Source organism: Grampus griseus (genome assembly GCF_964374135.1).
Source record: "Grampus griseus genome assembly, chromosome: 18".
NCBI classification, from domain to species: Eukaryota; Metazoa; Chordata; class Mammalia; order Artiodactyla; family Delphinidae; genus Grampus; species Grampus griseus.
Genome location: NC_139012.1, coordinates 2,507,701 through 2,521,705, shown reverse-complemented (window position 1 = coordinate 2,521,705; position 14,005 = coordinate 2,507,701).

Sequence of the window (14,005 nt, the reverse complement as noted above, 5' to 3'; positions counted from 1 at the left end):
GAGAAGGAATACCACAGTGACAGGACCCACGGGCCGCCCACAGAGACGTGCCCTCCAGCGACTTGGACGTTGTGGTGTGGTCTCGGTACCCAATACCATCTGTGGGTGCAATTGCTGAAGTAATAAAGCATTTACCAAAACAAAATCCATTGTGTTATTACTATATACTTCTATTTTCTTTTTTTTACTTTTTACTTATTTAGAAAGAATAGGTATTTACTTGAAATATCTTTTTATACCTCATGCTCATATAGTGTTCCAGGTCACATGTATTAAGGTATTAAACCTTTCACTAAGCAAATTATGAACTTTCTGTCTGTACACTTTTAAAGACGTAATGTGCTTCTGCAGGAGGGTCTGGCCCTTCGCCATCGTTCTGTCTAAAGTAATTTATGACTCTTAGCAATCGCTGGCATGTATAGAACAAGATTTTATGGAAATTGTCTCCCTCTCTGTTGTAGCCTGTGACCCATTCCTCTTTCGTCTTCGTTCCGGTGCTTTTAGGCAGTCTGGGAGGTAGACTTCTGGATTCGTTTAATCTGGAGAAATTGCTGGTCAACTGCAGCTCTTCTTGACGCACGTGTGTCCTCATCACCCTCATTCTACGCGAGTGTGGAGGCTCCGGAAGGTAACTGTGGTAAATGGTGTGTCGTGACTCAAAATAGCCTCGGGAGGTTTTTATGAGGGGTTTTGTTTCAGAATATTTAACATGCAGTTGTTTTCCTCACAAACCAAACAGGAGCGTGCTGTGTCCCCGGCCCCCGAAAAAGGATGACAATGTGTTTTGACTGAAAGGAAACAAAGCATTAGGTCACTTTTCTTTCCCTGCCTCAAATCCTTCGTATTATCTGATTTTGTTCCAAAAAATGGGGTTGATACTTTCTCACTTTAAAACGCTTACTTGAGAAGAAGTCACTGCAAACTGAGTAACAGGTTAAATCTTGATTTGAACCATTTAATACTTCGTTAAACCTGAGTGTTCCTATTAACCAAGAAAACGCTTTTGTTTGAGCAGGTCCACTTTAAATAAAGTGAGTCAGCACTGCTGACAAATTAACAGCCACCAGTCCCCGCCTGCCACATGCTAGCACTGTGGTAGGTATATGTATACTTAGGTTCAACCTTTATAACAACCCTGCCTCGAAGGTAAGGATGCTAAGACTCAGGTGAGGGCACCTGATTCTCACAGGCCTCTTGTCCCTCACTGGGCTGCAAAGCCTGTGTCCTCTTACCACCATCCTGCACCAGAAGGCCCGCCTGCAGTCAGGACCTGGCACCGTTGGCCCATATTAACTGATGCCGCAGTGATCTTGCCTCTGTCCTCGCTGCCCTGGGCTATAGAGAATTACCTTCCACCTATGACTGAGAAAACTGAAGAAGACAGGAGAAACTTGCCGGGCTCGGGATTAGAGCTGAAACAGGAGCCCAGGGTGCAGGGTCGTCAGCCTGGGGTCTGCACTGCTGGGCTTTTACCTGAATTAGCAAGTGTAGCATCGGCACCTGCCTTTCCTCCAGTGAAGCAGTGCGCTGTCCTAGCGCATTTCCTATCTGGCCCCATAGTAAATTTCAAGCAATTTACCAGAGGCAGAGTGCTATCCAGGCCTCAGCATGAGATGTGAGGTCGGACGCTTTAATCGGGACTAGTTGACCTCATACAGTCGGACCTCGGAGAAGTTGCTTTCTCAGCCCTGTGTCCTCGTAGACAAAATAAGGCCAGCGACAACGCACGTCTATCCCACGGCAGGAGGATCGGCCTAGCCAAGGTGTGCAAGTAACTTACAAATGCTAAACACCACGCCAATAAGGACTGGAGTAATACTTTTGGTCAATTGTTGATTATTCTAGTTAACACATGTATTCTGAGAAATGAAACTGAGATTCCTTACAGCTGGAGAGAAACAGTCAAGTCCAGCCTTAGAATAAGGCGTGCACTTCCTCTTTGCTCCTGCCTGAGTAAGTCTGCAGCTGCTTTTCTATAAATGATTGTTTCTCTTTGTAGAACACAAGTAAGGAGAGAAATAGAGTCTTTATTTTCAGCAGCTATCAAAGCCCAGTCAACTTCTTGCTGACTCACCTCTTGGTTGAATTTGAGTGTAGAGAGAAGAGTAGTCCTTTCTGTGTGTAGGTGAGGAAACAGGCCCAGAATGATAAAGTCACTCAGCAAGTCAGCGGCGGGGCTCTTGGACCAGATCTGAGTGTTGTGACTCCAGGGCGGCCCATCCCACTGAACCACGCCGTTGCACGTGTGGCCTGGTCTCAGACACTCTTCATGGGAAGCCATCAGCCTTCAATGAACACGTGTTGAGTAAATAACGAATCTAAGAACTGACATAGAAAAACAAGACATTTTCTTCTCTAAGTTCTAAATGTTCTGTAATCACACCTAAAATGGAATTTCAATTGGTTTGTGTGAAGGAAAGACTTTTAGGACAAATGTATAAGCCATTAGAAATGCAATGTTTCTAAATGATTGATATTTGAGAAATTGAATTTGGTTAGATTTTGATTACCCAATGCACTGAATACTTTCTATTATAAAATTTCATAAAAACAAATGTCAATAATTGTTCATAGGGTTTATTAGCAATTTATCCATTTACAAAGATGCTTAGAAATGGTTTGCTGTCTCCCAAATTTTATTTTGCACAACAAATTGCTTGATAAATACTTAAATTTCCTCTGTGATTGTATTTAAGCATCTTTTGGTTGCCAGTAGCAGTAATTGACTATGCCTTAAGCAAAGACGGAAGAGAGAAGGGATGGCTCAGAAAATCCGGGAGTCAGAGCAGCAATGAGGGCAGGCAGCATGGCTTTCTCTCTGCAACACACATGTGACTTGAGAAACAGTTTGGCCCAGGTAGAGACAGATCCACTTGGCATCAGCTATGGCCAACGGGGCAGATGGTGTGCTAGACTGGGAGCTACTGCAAGTCTGGCTCTGACATTCAGGTACTATGTTTAGAGTAAACCTTCCCTTTTTAAAATTCTTCTTGCCCTGATGGATGCCATGTTTAAAATGGATAATTATACTGCCACCATGGCAACCAGAGTGGATCTGGTTTCATTCTTTCCCCAAGAGTTGGGACGTGCTCAGCAAATGGAAATTATCATTTTTATCTTAAGGTAAGTAAAAATTAGGTGGTGCTGAGGGTTATAATTATTCCATGGTCAATATACACGATTTTCAAAATATTTTTGGTTCCTTGAATCATAGATCTACTCCATAAACATGAAAAATCCAAAGTTGACTAACAGTGAAATACTTTCAGGGCACAAAGAGCTGCCCTAAAATATCGCTCAGTTGAAGGTAGGGATATGCCAGGATGAACTTCACAGCTCATCATTCAATGAGAAAGGCTATAGTAGTGAGCATTTCACTTTGCAAATTTTGAGACCTTATTTCTAGACTCAACATTAACAAAAGTGAAAACTAGATTGAGCTGCATAAGGGAAGGTTAAGAAAAGAATGTATGAGGACAACTGTGAAATAGTTGGAGGGTTATTCCATATTACACTATAGTTCAAAAATGATCTTTCAGGTCAATGTAAAAAAAGGACACACTATTACCATTTTTATTAAGCCCTGACAGGACATATTGGTGTGATGCAAATCTTAGGTGAAGTTATAATTCCTGCCACTGAGTTTGCGGTGCAACCTAATTTTTGGAAAATACGACAACTGAATAGACCACAGAAGAACAAATTTGATAATACTAGCAAAAACCTGAAGTGACAGCGTCACTGTAGTTACTGGGGCTACTGCCTTGAGGAAGCAAAATATACGGACAGATTTACTCACCTTATTGCCTCTTTTATTCCTATGAGGTTCCTTTGTAGTCTGACTCTTAATGTCAATTTTATTTATATTTTCTAATATCCCGCACAGGAAAGCAGCTAGTGAGGGATACTTCTGGCCTTACTGGTAAAGTCACAGCACTGAAGCGTGCATGGGATAGAAGACTGTTGCATCACCAAGGGCGGACGTTCCCCTCGTTGGTGGGGCGACTTGGAATTTTGGACAATGGAAGGTGTCAGGCCAACATTCCTTAAGTGCAGAAAAAGCAGAAGGTCAGCCCGAGAAATAAAAATGCGGACGATAAAAATCAAATATCTATGAGAGCCACGAAGAGCTTCTGATCAATATGATCAAACACTAAAAACCTGCAGGAAATGTGCGGGACGGAAAAAGGTTTATTACATCCTTAAGAGCAAACACAGGAAAGGAAATTCCCCACGTGCCCAAGCAAGGGGAGTCAGAGTCAGGACAGTAGCAGCTGCTGCGTAGGTGGGCAGGTGACAGAGGCCTGGCCAGGTGAAATGCCCTACCTGCTGGCCGTAGTGATGAAGGCAAGAAAGGGCAGGTACCCCAAGCCTATCACTCCGCATCTTTCCTGGAACTTTCTTCTGGAGCTACCAGCACAATTACTTTTTCTCCTTCCATTGGAGCAGCTAACCTGTGAGGATTTAGGTCTGGGGCTTCCAAGGTGGCCTTGCCCATCACATGGAGAAAGTCTGCCTGGAAAATGAGAGAAATATAGTGCCCCGCATGGCAGCATTGCAACCTCCGAAGCCACCGAACCCCTGGGACGGCCAGTTACGTGAGTCAATAAAATCCTTTTCTTCTTAAGCCGGTTCAAGATGGGTTTGTATACTAACCAAATCTACTACGACCTCCACTTCCCAGTCTACTGACCTCCCCAGGGTAACAGCTGTCAACTGTTGGGGTATCTGTCTTTACAGATCTTTTTCTTAGAAATCATACACACTCCTCTACAGTGGTTTTAACACCACAGATTTCACACTCCTCCCATCAAAGATGCGGTCTGGTTTCCCTTCCCCGGTCTCGGGATGAGCCTTCCCATCTGCCCTCACGAGGAGAGTGAAGCAGACATGGTGCCGTGAGATTTCAAGGCTGGGATGGGCTACCAGGCGTGTGAGCGAGAACCTGCAGACAAATCCAGCCCAGCCCCCCACCCCATGCCAAGTGAGCAGAGATGAGCTCTCCCCACCAGCCCTGCCCAAGTCACAGATTCCTGAGCAAATACACTTGCGGGTGGATTGTTACATAGCAGTAGGTAGGCAGAACAAGGCCTAGGCAAAGATACAGTTTTGCTTTGCTTTGTTTTTTACATAAATGGGATCATATCCTATGTATTGATCTCCAAATAGCTAATTTTCTTCCTATGTAACACTTTGCCCTGGAGATCTTTCCCGGTCAACACATGGAGATTAATTGAGTATAATTAACTATTGCAAATAATGATGTCCTATGGATATGCCATAATTTATTTAAACACTCCTCTAACGATCAGCATTTAGATTGTTTCAACTTTTTCTTTTGAAAATCACGCTAAGATGAATGTTTGTGTTGATCTTGTCATGCACGTACACGTGTATTTCTCTATGAGAGATGAGATTTTTAGCAGAGAAGATTTTACACTTTATCTTTCTACTGAATTGTAAAAAAAAAAAAAAAAGCTGTGCCCCTTTATATCTCCGGCAGCAGTGTAAGAGAATACTTACTTCCTCTTGCCTTTAGTGCCGTTGGATAGTAAACAAATAAAGGTTTTCCCATTTTGAGAAAAAAATATAATTACACATGGTTATATCTGAAATACTTAGAATATTACATATTTTATACCTATTATATAATACATACATTTTATATATGTGTATTTAAATATAATTTGCACTTTTTTTGTTTCTAGTTATTTTCTGCAACTCTTCAGGTGTATATTGGCCATTTGTATTTATGTGAAGATTATTCATTTTCCTATTGCTTCCTTATGTACAGATATTTTTCTCCCATTCTGTTACCGTTATTTTATATTTGTTTATGTCATCTTCTGTCATAGGAACCTTCACATTTTGAGATCACCTCTGAACTTTCGTCTTTATAGGGTACATTTTGCTTAAGAAAGTCTTTTCCACCCTAAGATTATAAAATGTTCTCCTATATTCTTTACATTTAAAACAATGTCTGCTTTATCCATCTGGAATTTATTGTGGTGTTTAGGGTAGGGAGTTAATTGAAATTCCATATGGTGTGGGAGAATACAGGCCCTGAGGCAGAAGGACCTGGCCTCGGGCTCTGGTACTTAAGAGCTGTGTGACCTGCGAGCACTTTCTTCATCTCTCTGAGGCTCAATTTCTTTCATTTGTAAAATGAGTAATAATACGCGTCCCTCAAAGTGTTACTATGAAGTTCAAATGAGATAATATATAAAAGTGCCTCGAACTTAAACTTAATGTGTATATTAACTCTCACCAAATATTCCCCAAATGGATGGTCAATTGTCCCGACCCAATACTGGATAATCCGTTACCTTCTCACTCATATGGAAAGTCAACTCTATTATATACTCATTTTTTATATATACATGGATGTCTCCGTTACTTTCTACTGATTCATTTATTTATTCCTGCAAAAACAGACAAACAAAAACTTCACTTTGTGGTATTTTTTTTACATTTAATAGGACAAACGTTCTATTTGCTTCCATTAACTATTATAGATTAATTTGGAGAATACCTTTGTATTTGAATCTTCTTGTGCAGGTATATGGTATATTTCCATTTACTCATGAGATCTATCATAGCCTTCTGTGAAGTTTTACCATTTTCTTCATAGTGCTTATTGGTATTTTGTATTTTAGTTTCTACCTTACATGGACCAATTTTTCATGACTTTGCCGTATTGGCCATTATTTGCAGTTAATTTCTGTATGTCGATCCTTCATCTGGCCACCTCGCCCGCTGACATTTCTCTTTCAGTGAAAGAGAAATTCATTTCTCAGGTGTCAGTTGGCTGAGATTTTCTAGCGGTGCCTGGAGTACCTCCGTGCTGGCGGCTGCATTCCTGCTCAGAGCCCGCTTTTCTTTCCTTCACCAGAGTCCTTTTCTGGTTCTTGCGGAAATGCTTAGAGCGTTTCACCATTATTCTGATGTTGACAGAGATTCCTAGTGAATACCGTTTGTCAGATATTCTGACAAGTTACTCCCATGATTTCTATTTCCAGAAATTAGTGCTGAATTTTGTTAGATTTTTTTTCAGTGAGGTTGGGGGTGGGAGCAGCTACATGTGGATCTTCTCCTTTTTAAAAAATTTAGTGAATTTTCTAATTTTGCAAACTCTTGGCATTGTTGGAGTAAACGCTTCATAGACACGATAGATTGATCCTTTTAATGCACTTCTGTGTTTGATTTGATAATATTTTAGTATTTTTATGTCTCTGAGATGTAACTTTTTATTTAAGCTGTCCCATTTTGTTTTGATGTTAGGATTACATTAGCCTTATAGAATGAGTTTAGAAAGTTTACCTCTTTTTTTATGCTCTGGAAACATTTATATATCACCAGAATTATTTGTTCCTTAAAGGTTTGTTAGGAATAACTAGGCAAACCATCATCTTAGCAGGTCCTTTCCAATCCCTTCTAATCAGGGTCTCTGCTTCTTCTTGACAACATTTTACCATTTCATATTTTCTATATCTTATATTGCATTTTTCATTAAAATAATTGTTTCATCTAGGTTTTCAAGTTTATGACATACGGTTGAAGGTATTACTTGTTATCTCCTTGATGACTACGGTTATGGGACCCTCTCCTTTCTAGTGTTATTTATTGTATATTGTCTCTTGTTTCTTAAATTGGGTTGTCAAATACTAGTCTATTTAACTGGTCTTTTCAAAATGCATGTGTCTTGTTTTATTGATCAAATCTGTTATTATTTTCATTTTATTGATTTCTTCCATTATCAATATAACTTTCTTCTTTCTTTGAGTTCATTGTATTGTTTTTTCACATTATTTATTTATTTGTTCATTTTCCCTCCTGCCTTATGGAGGCTTATAACTGACAAATAAAATTGTATGTGTTTTAAAGTGTACAACCTGACAGTTTGGCATATTCATACTTTGTGACGTGAGTACCCACGATCAGGCTAATTAACAACTCCATCACCTCACATTGTTTCCTTTGTGTGTGGTAAGAATGCTTAATACCTACTCTCTAAGCAAACTAACACAACACTGTTCAATCAACTGTACTCCAACATAAAATAAAAATTTTAAAATAAGTAAATAAAATAAAAATTTTAAAATCTGCTAAGCAATTTCAAGGATACAATACAGTATGAACTATAATCACTGTGTTGTCATTAGATCCCCAGAACTTATTCATCTTATAACTGAAGGCTTGTGCCCTTTGACCAGCATCTGCCCACCTCCCCAACTCCGAACCCCTGGTAGCCATCATTCTACTCTCTGTTTCTATGAGTTCAACTTTTCTTTTCAATTTTAGATTCCACATGTGAGTAAGATCATACAGTATTTGTCTTTGTCTGTCTTCTTTCACTCAGCACGATGTTCTCTAGGGTCATCCCTGTTGTTGCTAATGGCAGGGTCTGCTTTTTTGTCGTGGCTGAATAATATTTCATTACATTATATCTGACACCTTCTTTATCCATTCATATGACGACAGGCACTTAGGCTGTTTCCATATCTTCACTACTGTGAATAAAGCTGCAATGAACATGGAGGTGCAGATATCTTTTTGAGATACTGGCTTCATTTCCTTCACATATATGCCCAGGAGTGGAATTGCTGGATCATATGGTAGTTCTATTTTTTAATTTTTTGAGGAAACTCCATATTGTTTTCCATAAGGGCTGTACCAGTTTACATTCCCACCAACAGTACACAAGGATTCCCTTTACTCCACACCCAAGCTACCATTTATCATTTGTATTTTTGAGAATAGCCATCCTAACAGGTGTGAGGTTGTATCTCATTGTGGTTTTAATTTGCATTTCCTGGATGATTAGTGATGTCGAGTACCTTTTCCCGGATGATTTCCCAGATGATTAATGACGTCAATGTACCTGTTGGACATTTCTGTGTCTTCATTGGGAAAATGCCCAATTGAGGTCCTTTGCCCATTTTAAAATTAGGTTATTTGTCTTTTGCTATTGAGCTGTAGGATTTCCTTGTGTATTTCCTTATCATATATAGGGTTTGCAAATATAGTCTCCCATTCTTTAGATTGCCTTTTCATTTTGTTGTTTATTTCCCTTGCTGTGCAAAAACTTTTTAGTTTGGTGTAGTCCCATTTGTTTATTTTTACTTTTGTTTCCTGTGATTTTGGTGTCATATCTAAAAAATTATTACCAAGACCAATGTCAAGGAGTTATGCACTCTCTGTGTTCTTTTAGTAGTTACTCTAGACTTTTCACCTACATACCTAGCAAGTCCTGAAATTAACTTTTTTGCCCTCCTCCCCAACAATATAAAGATCAATTTATATACATTGTTGTCCGGTATTTCAGTATTATTTTTCCTCACAAATCAGACATTACCATGATTGTTTTATAGAGCCAGTATTTGTTTACTGTCTTTGCTTATCACACTCCTGCATCTCAGACGTTCTCTTTGGGATTTTTTTTCCTTCCTTAAATTCTGACTTTAGGGATTTCCTTTAATGAGAATATGTAAGTGGTTTGCTCTTTCCAGTTGAGTCTAAGAATACTGAAAGTACATTTGACTCTCAATTTCATAAGGCAGTTACTCAGGGCAGAGAATTCTAGAGTGGCAGATTTTGCTCTCAACTCCTGGAGACAGGCTTCCTGACTTTTGTTTTTCTTTTTTTTTTTTTTTTGCGATACGCGGGCCTCTCACTGTTGTGGCCTCTCCTGCCGCGGAGCACAGGCTCCGGACGCGCAGGCTCAGCGGTCATGGCTCACGGGCCCAGCCGCTCCGCGGCATGTGGGATCCTTCCGGACCAGGGCACAAACCCGCGTCCCCTGCATCGGCAGGCGGACTCTCAACCGCTGCGCCACCAGGGACAGGCTTCCTGACTTTTGGCTTCTCTTGCTGCTGCACAGACATCAATCCTGTGTCTAACTGCCCTTCCTCTGTGGTGATCTATCTTTCCCTTCTGGCAGCTTTTAAGGTCTTTTTTTCTTTTGAATTCTGCAAGTTTACTTTTGTCTGTCCAGTTTTGTTTTCTAATTTTTCTTAGGATCCACCTAGCTTCATTGATCTGAATATTGGTAGCTTTGAACAGAATTAAAAATAGTTAATATCTATTATCTTTTCTAATTTATCTCATCCCTGTTCTCCTTGTTATAGCCATCTGGACCTCCAGTTACGTACGCATCATAATTCTCATTCTATTCTTCATTCTCTTCATCTCACTACGAAGTATATTTTCTTTCTTTGTCTCTACACATTACACTCTTTGGCTCTATCTTCCAAGTAATGAATTCTCTCTACAGTAATATCTAATCTATTTATTCTGTACATTAATTTCTAATTTCACTAACATTTTTCATTTCTAAAACTTCTACTTGGTTATTTAAAATTTTTCCTTGTTCTTTGATCCTCTTATTGAGATTCTTTTATTTTCAAATCATTTTAAACAGTTATTTTATAATGTTTGTGTGATATTGCTAATCTCTGAAGTCTTTGAGGATTTTATTTTGCTGTCTGTAATTCTCAGTTCTGGTACCTTGTTTCCTTCTCATTTTATTTATTTATTTACTTACTTACTTCTTTTTACTGTGGGACAGCTAATCTGTTTGGAATTTTACCTGTAGAAATTCTTGAGGCCTCAGTTGAAGGTGAGCTCCTCCATTGAGGAGTTGCTTTTTCCTCTGCCAACACGCTCACAACCTGGAAACCAAGTAAAATTAACATCCCAGCTTGTGGGTTTTCAAACCATGCAACTAGGAGAAATTCACACCACAAACACACATGAAAGCTGGCTTGTGTTTTCAAATCTCCCCCCTTCACACAGCACCAAGGTGAAGAAAGACAACTTTCCCTGTTGTCCTGTTCTGCAGGGCAAATTTATTTCTCATTCTAGCTTTTTGAGAACGGACTACTGGCTTTCCCACTGGGCTGGGTTCTGGGCCACAGCGAGACCTGAGAAAGGTCGGGGAGTTCTGCCCCAGAATGTGTTCCCCCTGCACCTTGGGTCCCACACAGCCCTCTGGGAAGAAGCCAGGACTCCAGGGTTTGGCCTAAGGGGAAAGACGTTTTTCTCACTGGCAAGGATTTCTGCTTTCTTTTAGGTTTTGGCCTCTGTGGATTTTTTTTTCAATCTCATGCCATCTCAGCAATGCATTTAATAAATATTTTTTTAACATATTAATCACTTCAATCTGAGGGTGTTCAGGATATCTAGCCTGCCGTATTGCTGGTGATAGAAGCCTTTTATCAAATCCCTCTGCCCAGTAAACATTGAGTTACTGGAGACCAGGAACCATGACTGACACATTTTTCTATCCTGGGACCTGCCACCATTGCTGTATGCACAGAAGTGTTATTTGAATGAATACCAAAGACAGTCATTTCAAGTTCAAGTAATTGGCTTGAAATTCTAAGTACCATCAAGGCAGTTTTTCTCCTGAAAACTTTTTTTTTTTTCGGCCGTGCCTCGTGGCTTATGGGATCTTAGTTCCCCGACCAGGGATCAAACCTGGGTCCCCCGCAGTGAAAGCGCTGAGTCCCACTGGACCGCCAGGGAACTCCCCCTGAAAACTCTTAAGGCTGTAACTAAACACCACAATATGGATTAGAGAATTCCTTGGGAAGTTGGCTATCCACACGAATGTTCTCTTTTAATCAAATTAACTGGGAAGTTGCCCAATTGTATTTTAATTTGGGTCACATGAGTTCGATACAATAGGCCAGCAGAGGGGTCTGTGTTGCAGACAAATTGCACAATTATGGGGATCAGGTTGCAAAGGTTTAGAAAAATATTTTCAGCATAAAATTTTGCAGCTTCTGCTGCTTTCCAATGACGTTTCACATTCCCTCGCTGGTATCGATGTTTGCCAAGATCACTGGATTATCTCACTGCCCCCTCCTTCCTCACTCAGGATGCATCTTCTCAGTCAGCTTCTTGGGGTGCGTGGCCCATGCACTGTGGTGAACACAGGCTGCAAAGAAGGCGTGTTCCTGCCTCTGTGTCCTCCCAGTCAGAGACTCACGCTAATCAATGCAATGGAGTAAGAGATAAACCACAGTAGAAGCAGCATCGGGCAGGCAGTAGCACAGAGGGTGAGGCACTGTTTTGGAGCAGCTGGGACCGTTTTCCTGGAGAGGAGGCTGCTGGGTGGAGAACAGAATGGAGGAGAAGGTAAGGGGTGTGGGTCAGGGGCAGGAAGCAGTATGTGACCCTGTCGCCCGGGGTCGGAGTCCCAGGCTGCCCTCCTGTTATGGGCAAAGCTTCATAAAGCCCCTGCGGGCTCAGATTTTAATGCCTCCACCCACCCCGCCCAAGACTCTCAATGTTTATTGCTGCCGGCACTGTGCTCACCGGCCCTTCCAAGGTGACCCCTGACCAGATGGCCTTGCTCCCCGTCCCCACTCTTCCGAGGTGACGCCCCCAATGCCTTTGCCTCACCTCTGCCTCCCTCCCTCCCTCTCTTTCTTAATGTTCTACAGGATTTTCATTTGTTCTTTACCATAGCTCTCTTCCTATAGGAACTAAGTTGAAGTTTAACTTTTTTTTTTTTTTTTTTTGCCGTGCTGCATAGCACGCAGGATCTTAGTTCCCTGACCTGGGATAGAACCTGTGCCCCCTGCAGTGGACGCGCGGAGTCCTAACCACTGGACCGCCAGGGAAGTCCCTGAAATTTAACATTTTAACTAAATGCAAACTTGAAGCGCCATGGTCTCGATTTAGAGACGTGAGTGATAACATCGAATACAAACCAAGAGAAAACACAGCCGGAATAGCCAGAACACAACGCCTGTCCCTCAGGAGCACCTTCTCATGTGGTTATTTATTCTTCCTCTTTCTTCAACGGGCATTTCTTGCATTCTGAATTGAAATACAGGCTGAATATATTTTTTATTAATTCCTTTACTAGTTCAGTCAACTCCAAAGTGCATTGTGACCCCCAGGAGCTGCCCAAAATTGTAGCATACTTATAATTTATTTTATGTTATCCTTTAAAATTTTCTAGTTTTAGGGACTTCCCTGGCGGTCCAGTGGTTAGGACTCTGAGCTCTCACTGCTGAGGGCCCGGATTCAATCCCTGGTCGGGGAACTAAGATCCCGCAAGCCACGTGGCTCGGCCACAAAAAAAAAAAAAAAAAAAAATTATCTTTTTTGGGGCTTCCCTGGTGGCGCAGTGGTTGAGAGCCCGCCTGCCGATGCAGGGTACGCGGGTTCGTGCCCCGGTCCGGGAAGATCCCACATGCCGCGGAGCGGCTGGGCCCGTAAGCCGTGGCCGCTGAGCCTGCGCGTCCGGAGCCTGCGCTCCGCAACGGGAGAGGCCACAGCAGTGAGAGGCCCGCGTACCGCAAAAAAAAAAATTCTATTTTTATGTTTTATAATATATATTAGCATGTTTCACGTAACTTATAGATATGCATAGACTGAGGTGCATGCTCCAGCATCATTTGTTAATGGGGTGAGCAATGAAGACAATTTGGAGAACAGTGGTTTAATGCTTTTCTCAAGCAAAATGCTTCTGGTTTTAAAGCATATTCTCCCAGGCTTCCTCATCTACTGCGAGTTCTGCTACCATGAGATTTAAAGAGTGGAACATCTAAGTGATAAGAGTCTTGCTGTCTTTCTGAATTTGTTTTCCACCGCCAAGAACTTCTGAGCTGCTTTGTAAAGATGGAGGTTCCTGGCAGGTGGCGAGGGAGATGCCCCAAGAAAAGTATGAATTGGCAGCTCCTCCGTCAAATCACATTAGAGAAGCTCAGACTGGGGTGGGCTCCAAGTGGCTTTCCTGCCCCCCAGACCTTAGGGCTGAAGCTTCTCTGTTTTGCTGCTTCGTTCTGCCTCATTTGAAAACCTCATAAATGCCTATACTATCGGTTCATAGACTCAGAGGTTTTAAAATCCCACCTCTACTTAAAAAAAAAAAAATGAAATTCTGTTCTTCTTTGCCAGTTCAGTGAGAAATACACGACCACATTTGACACGTTTGATTTCAAGCTTGATTTCTTCTTTTGTTGTTTTTTTAAAATTTAAATTAACTGTT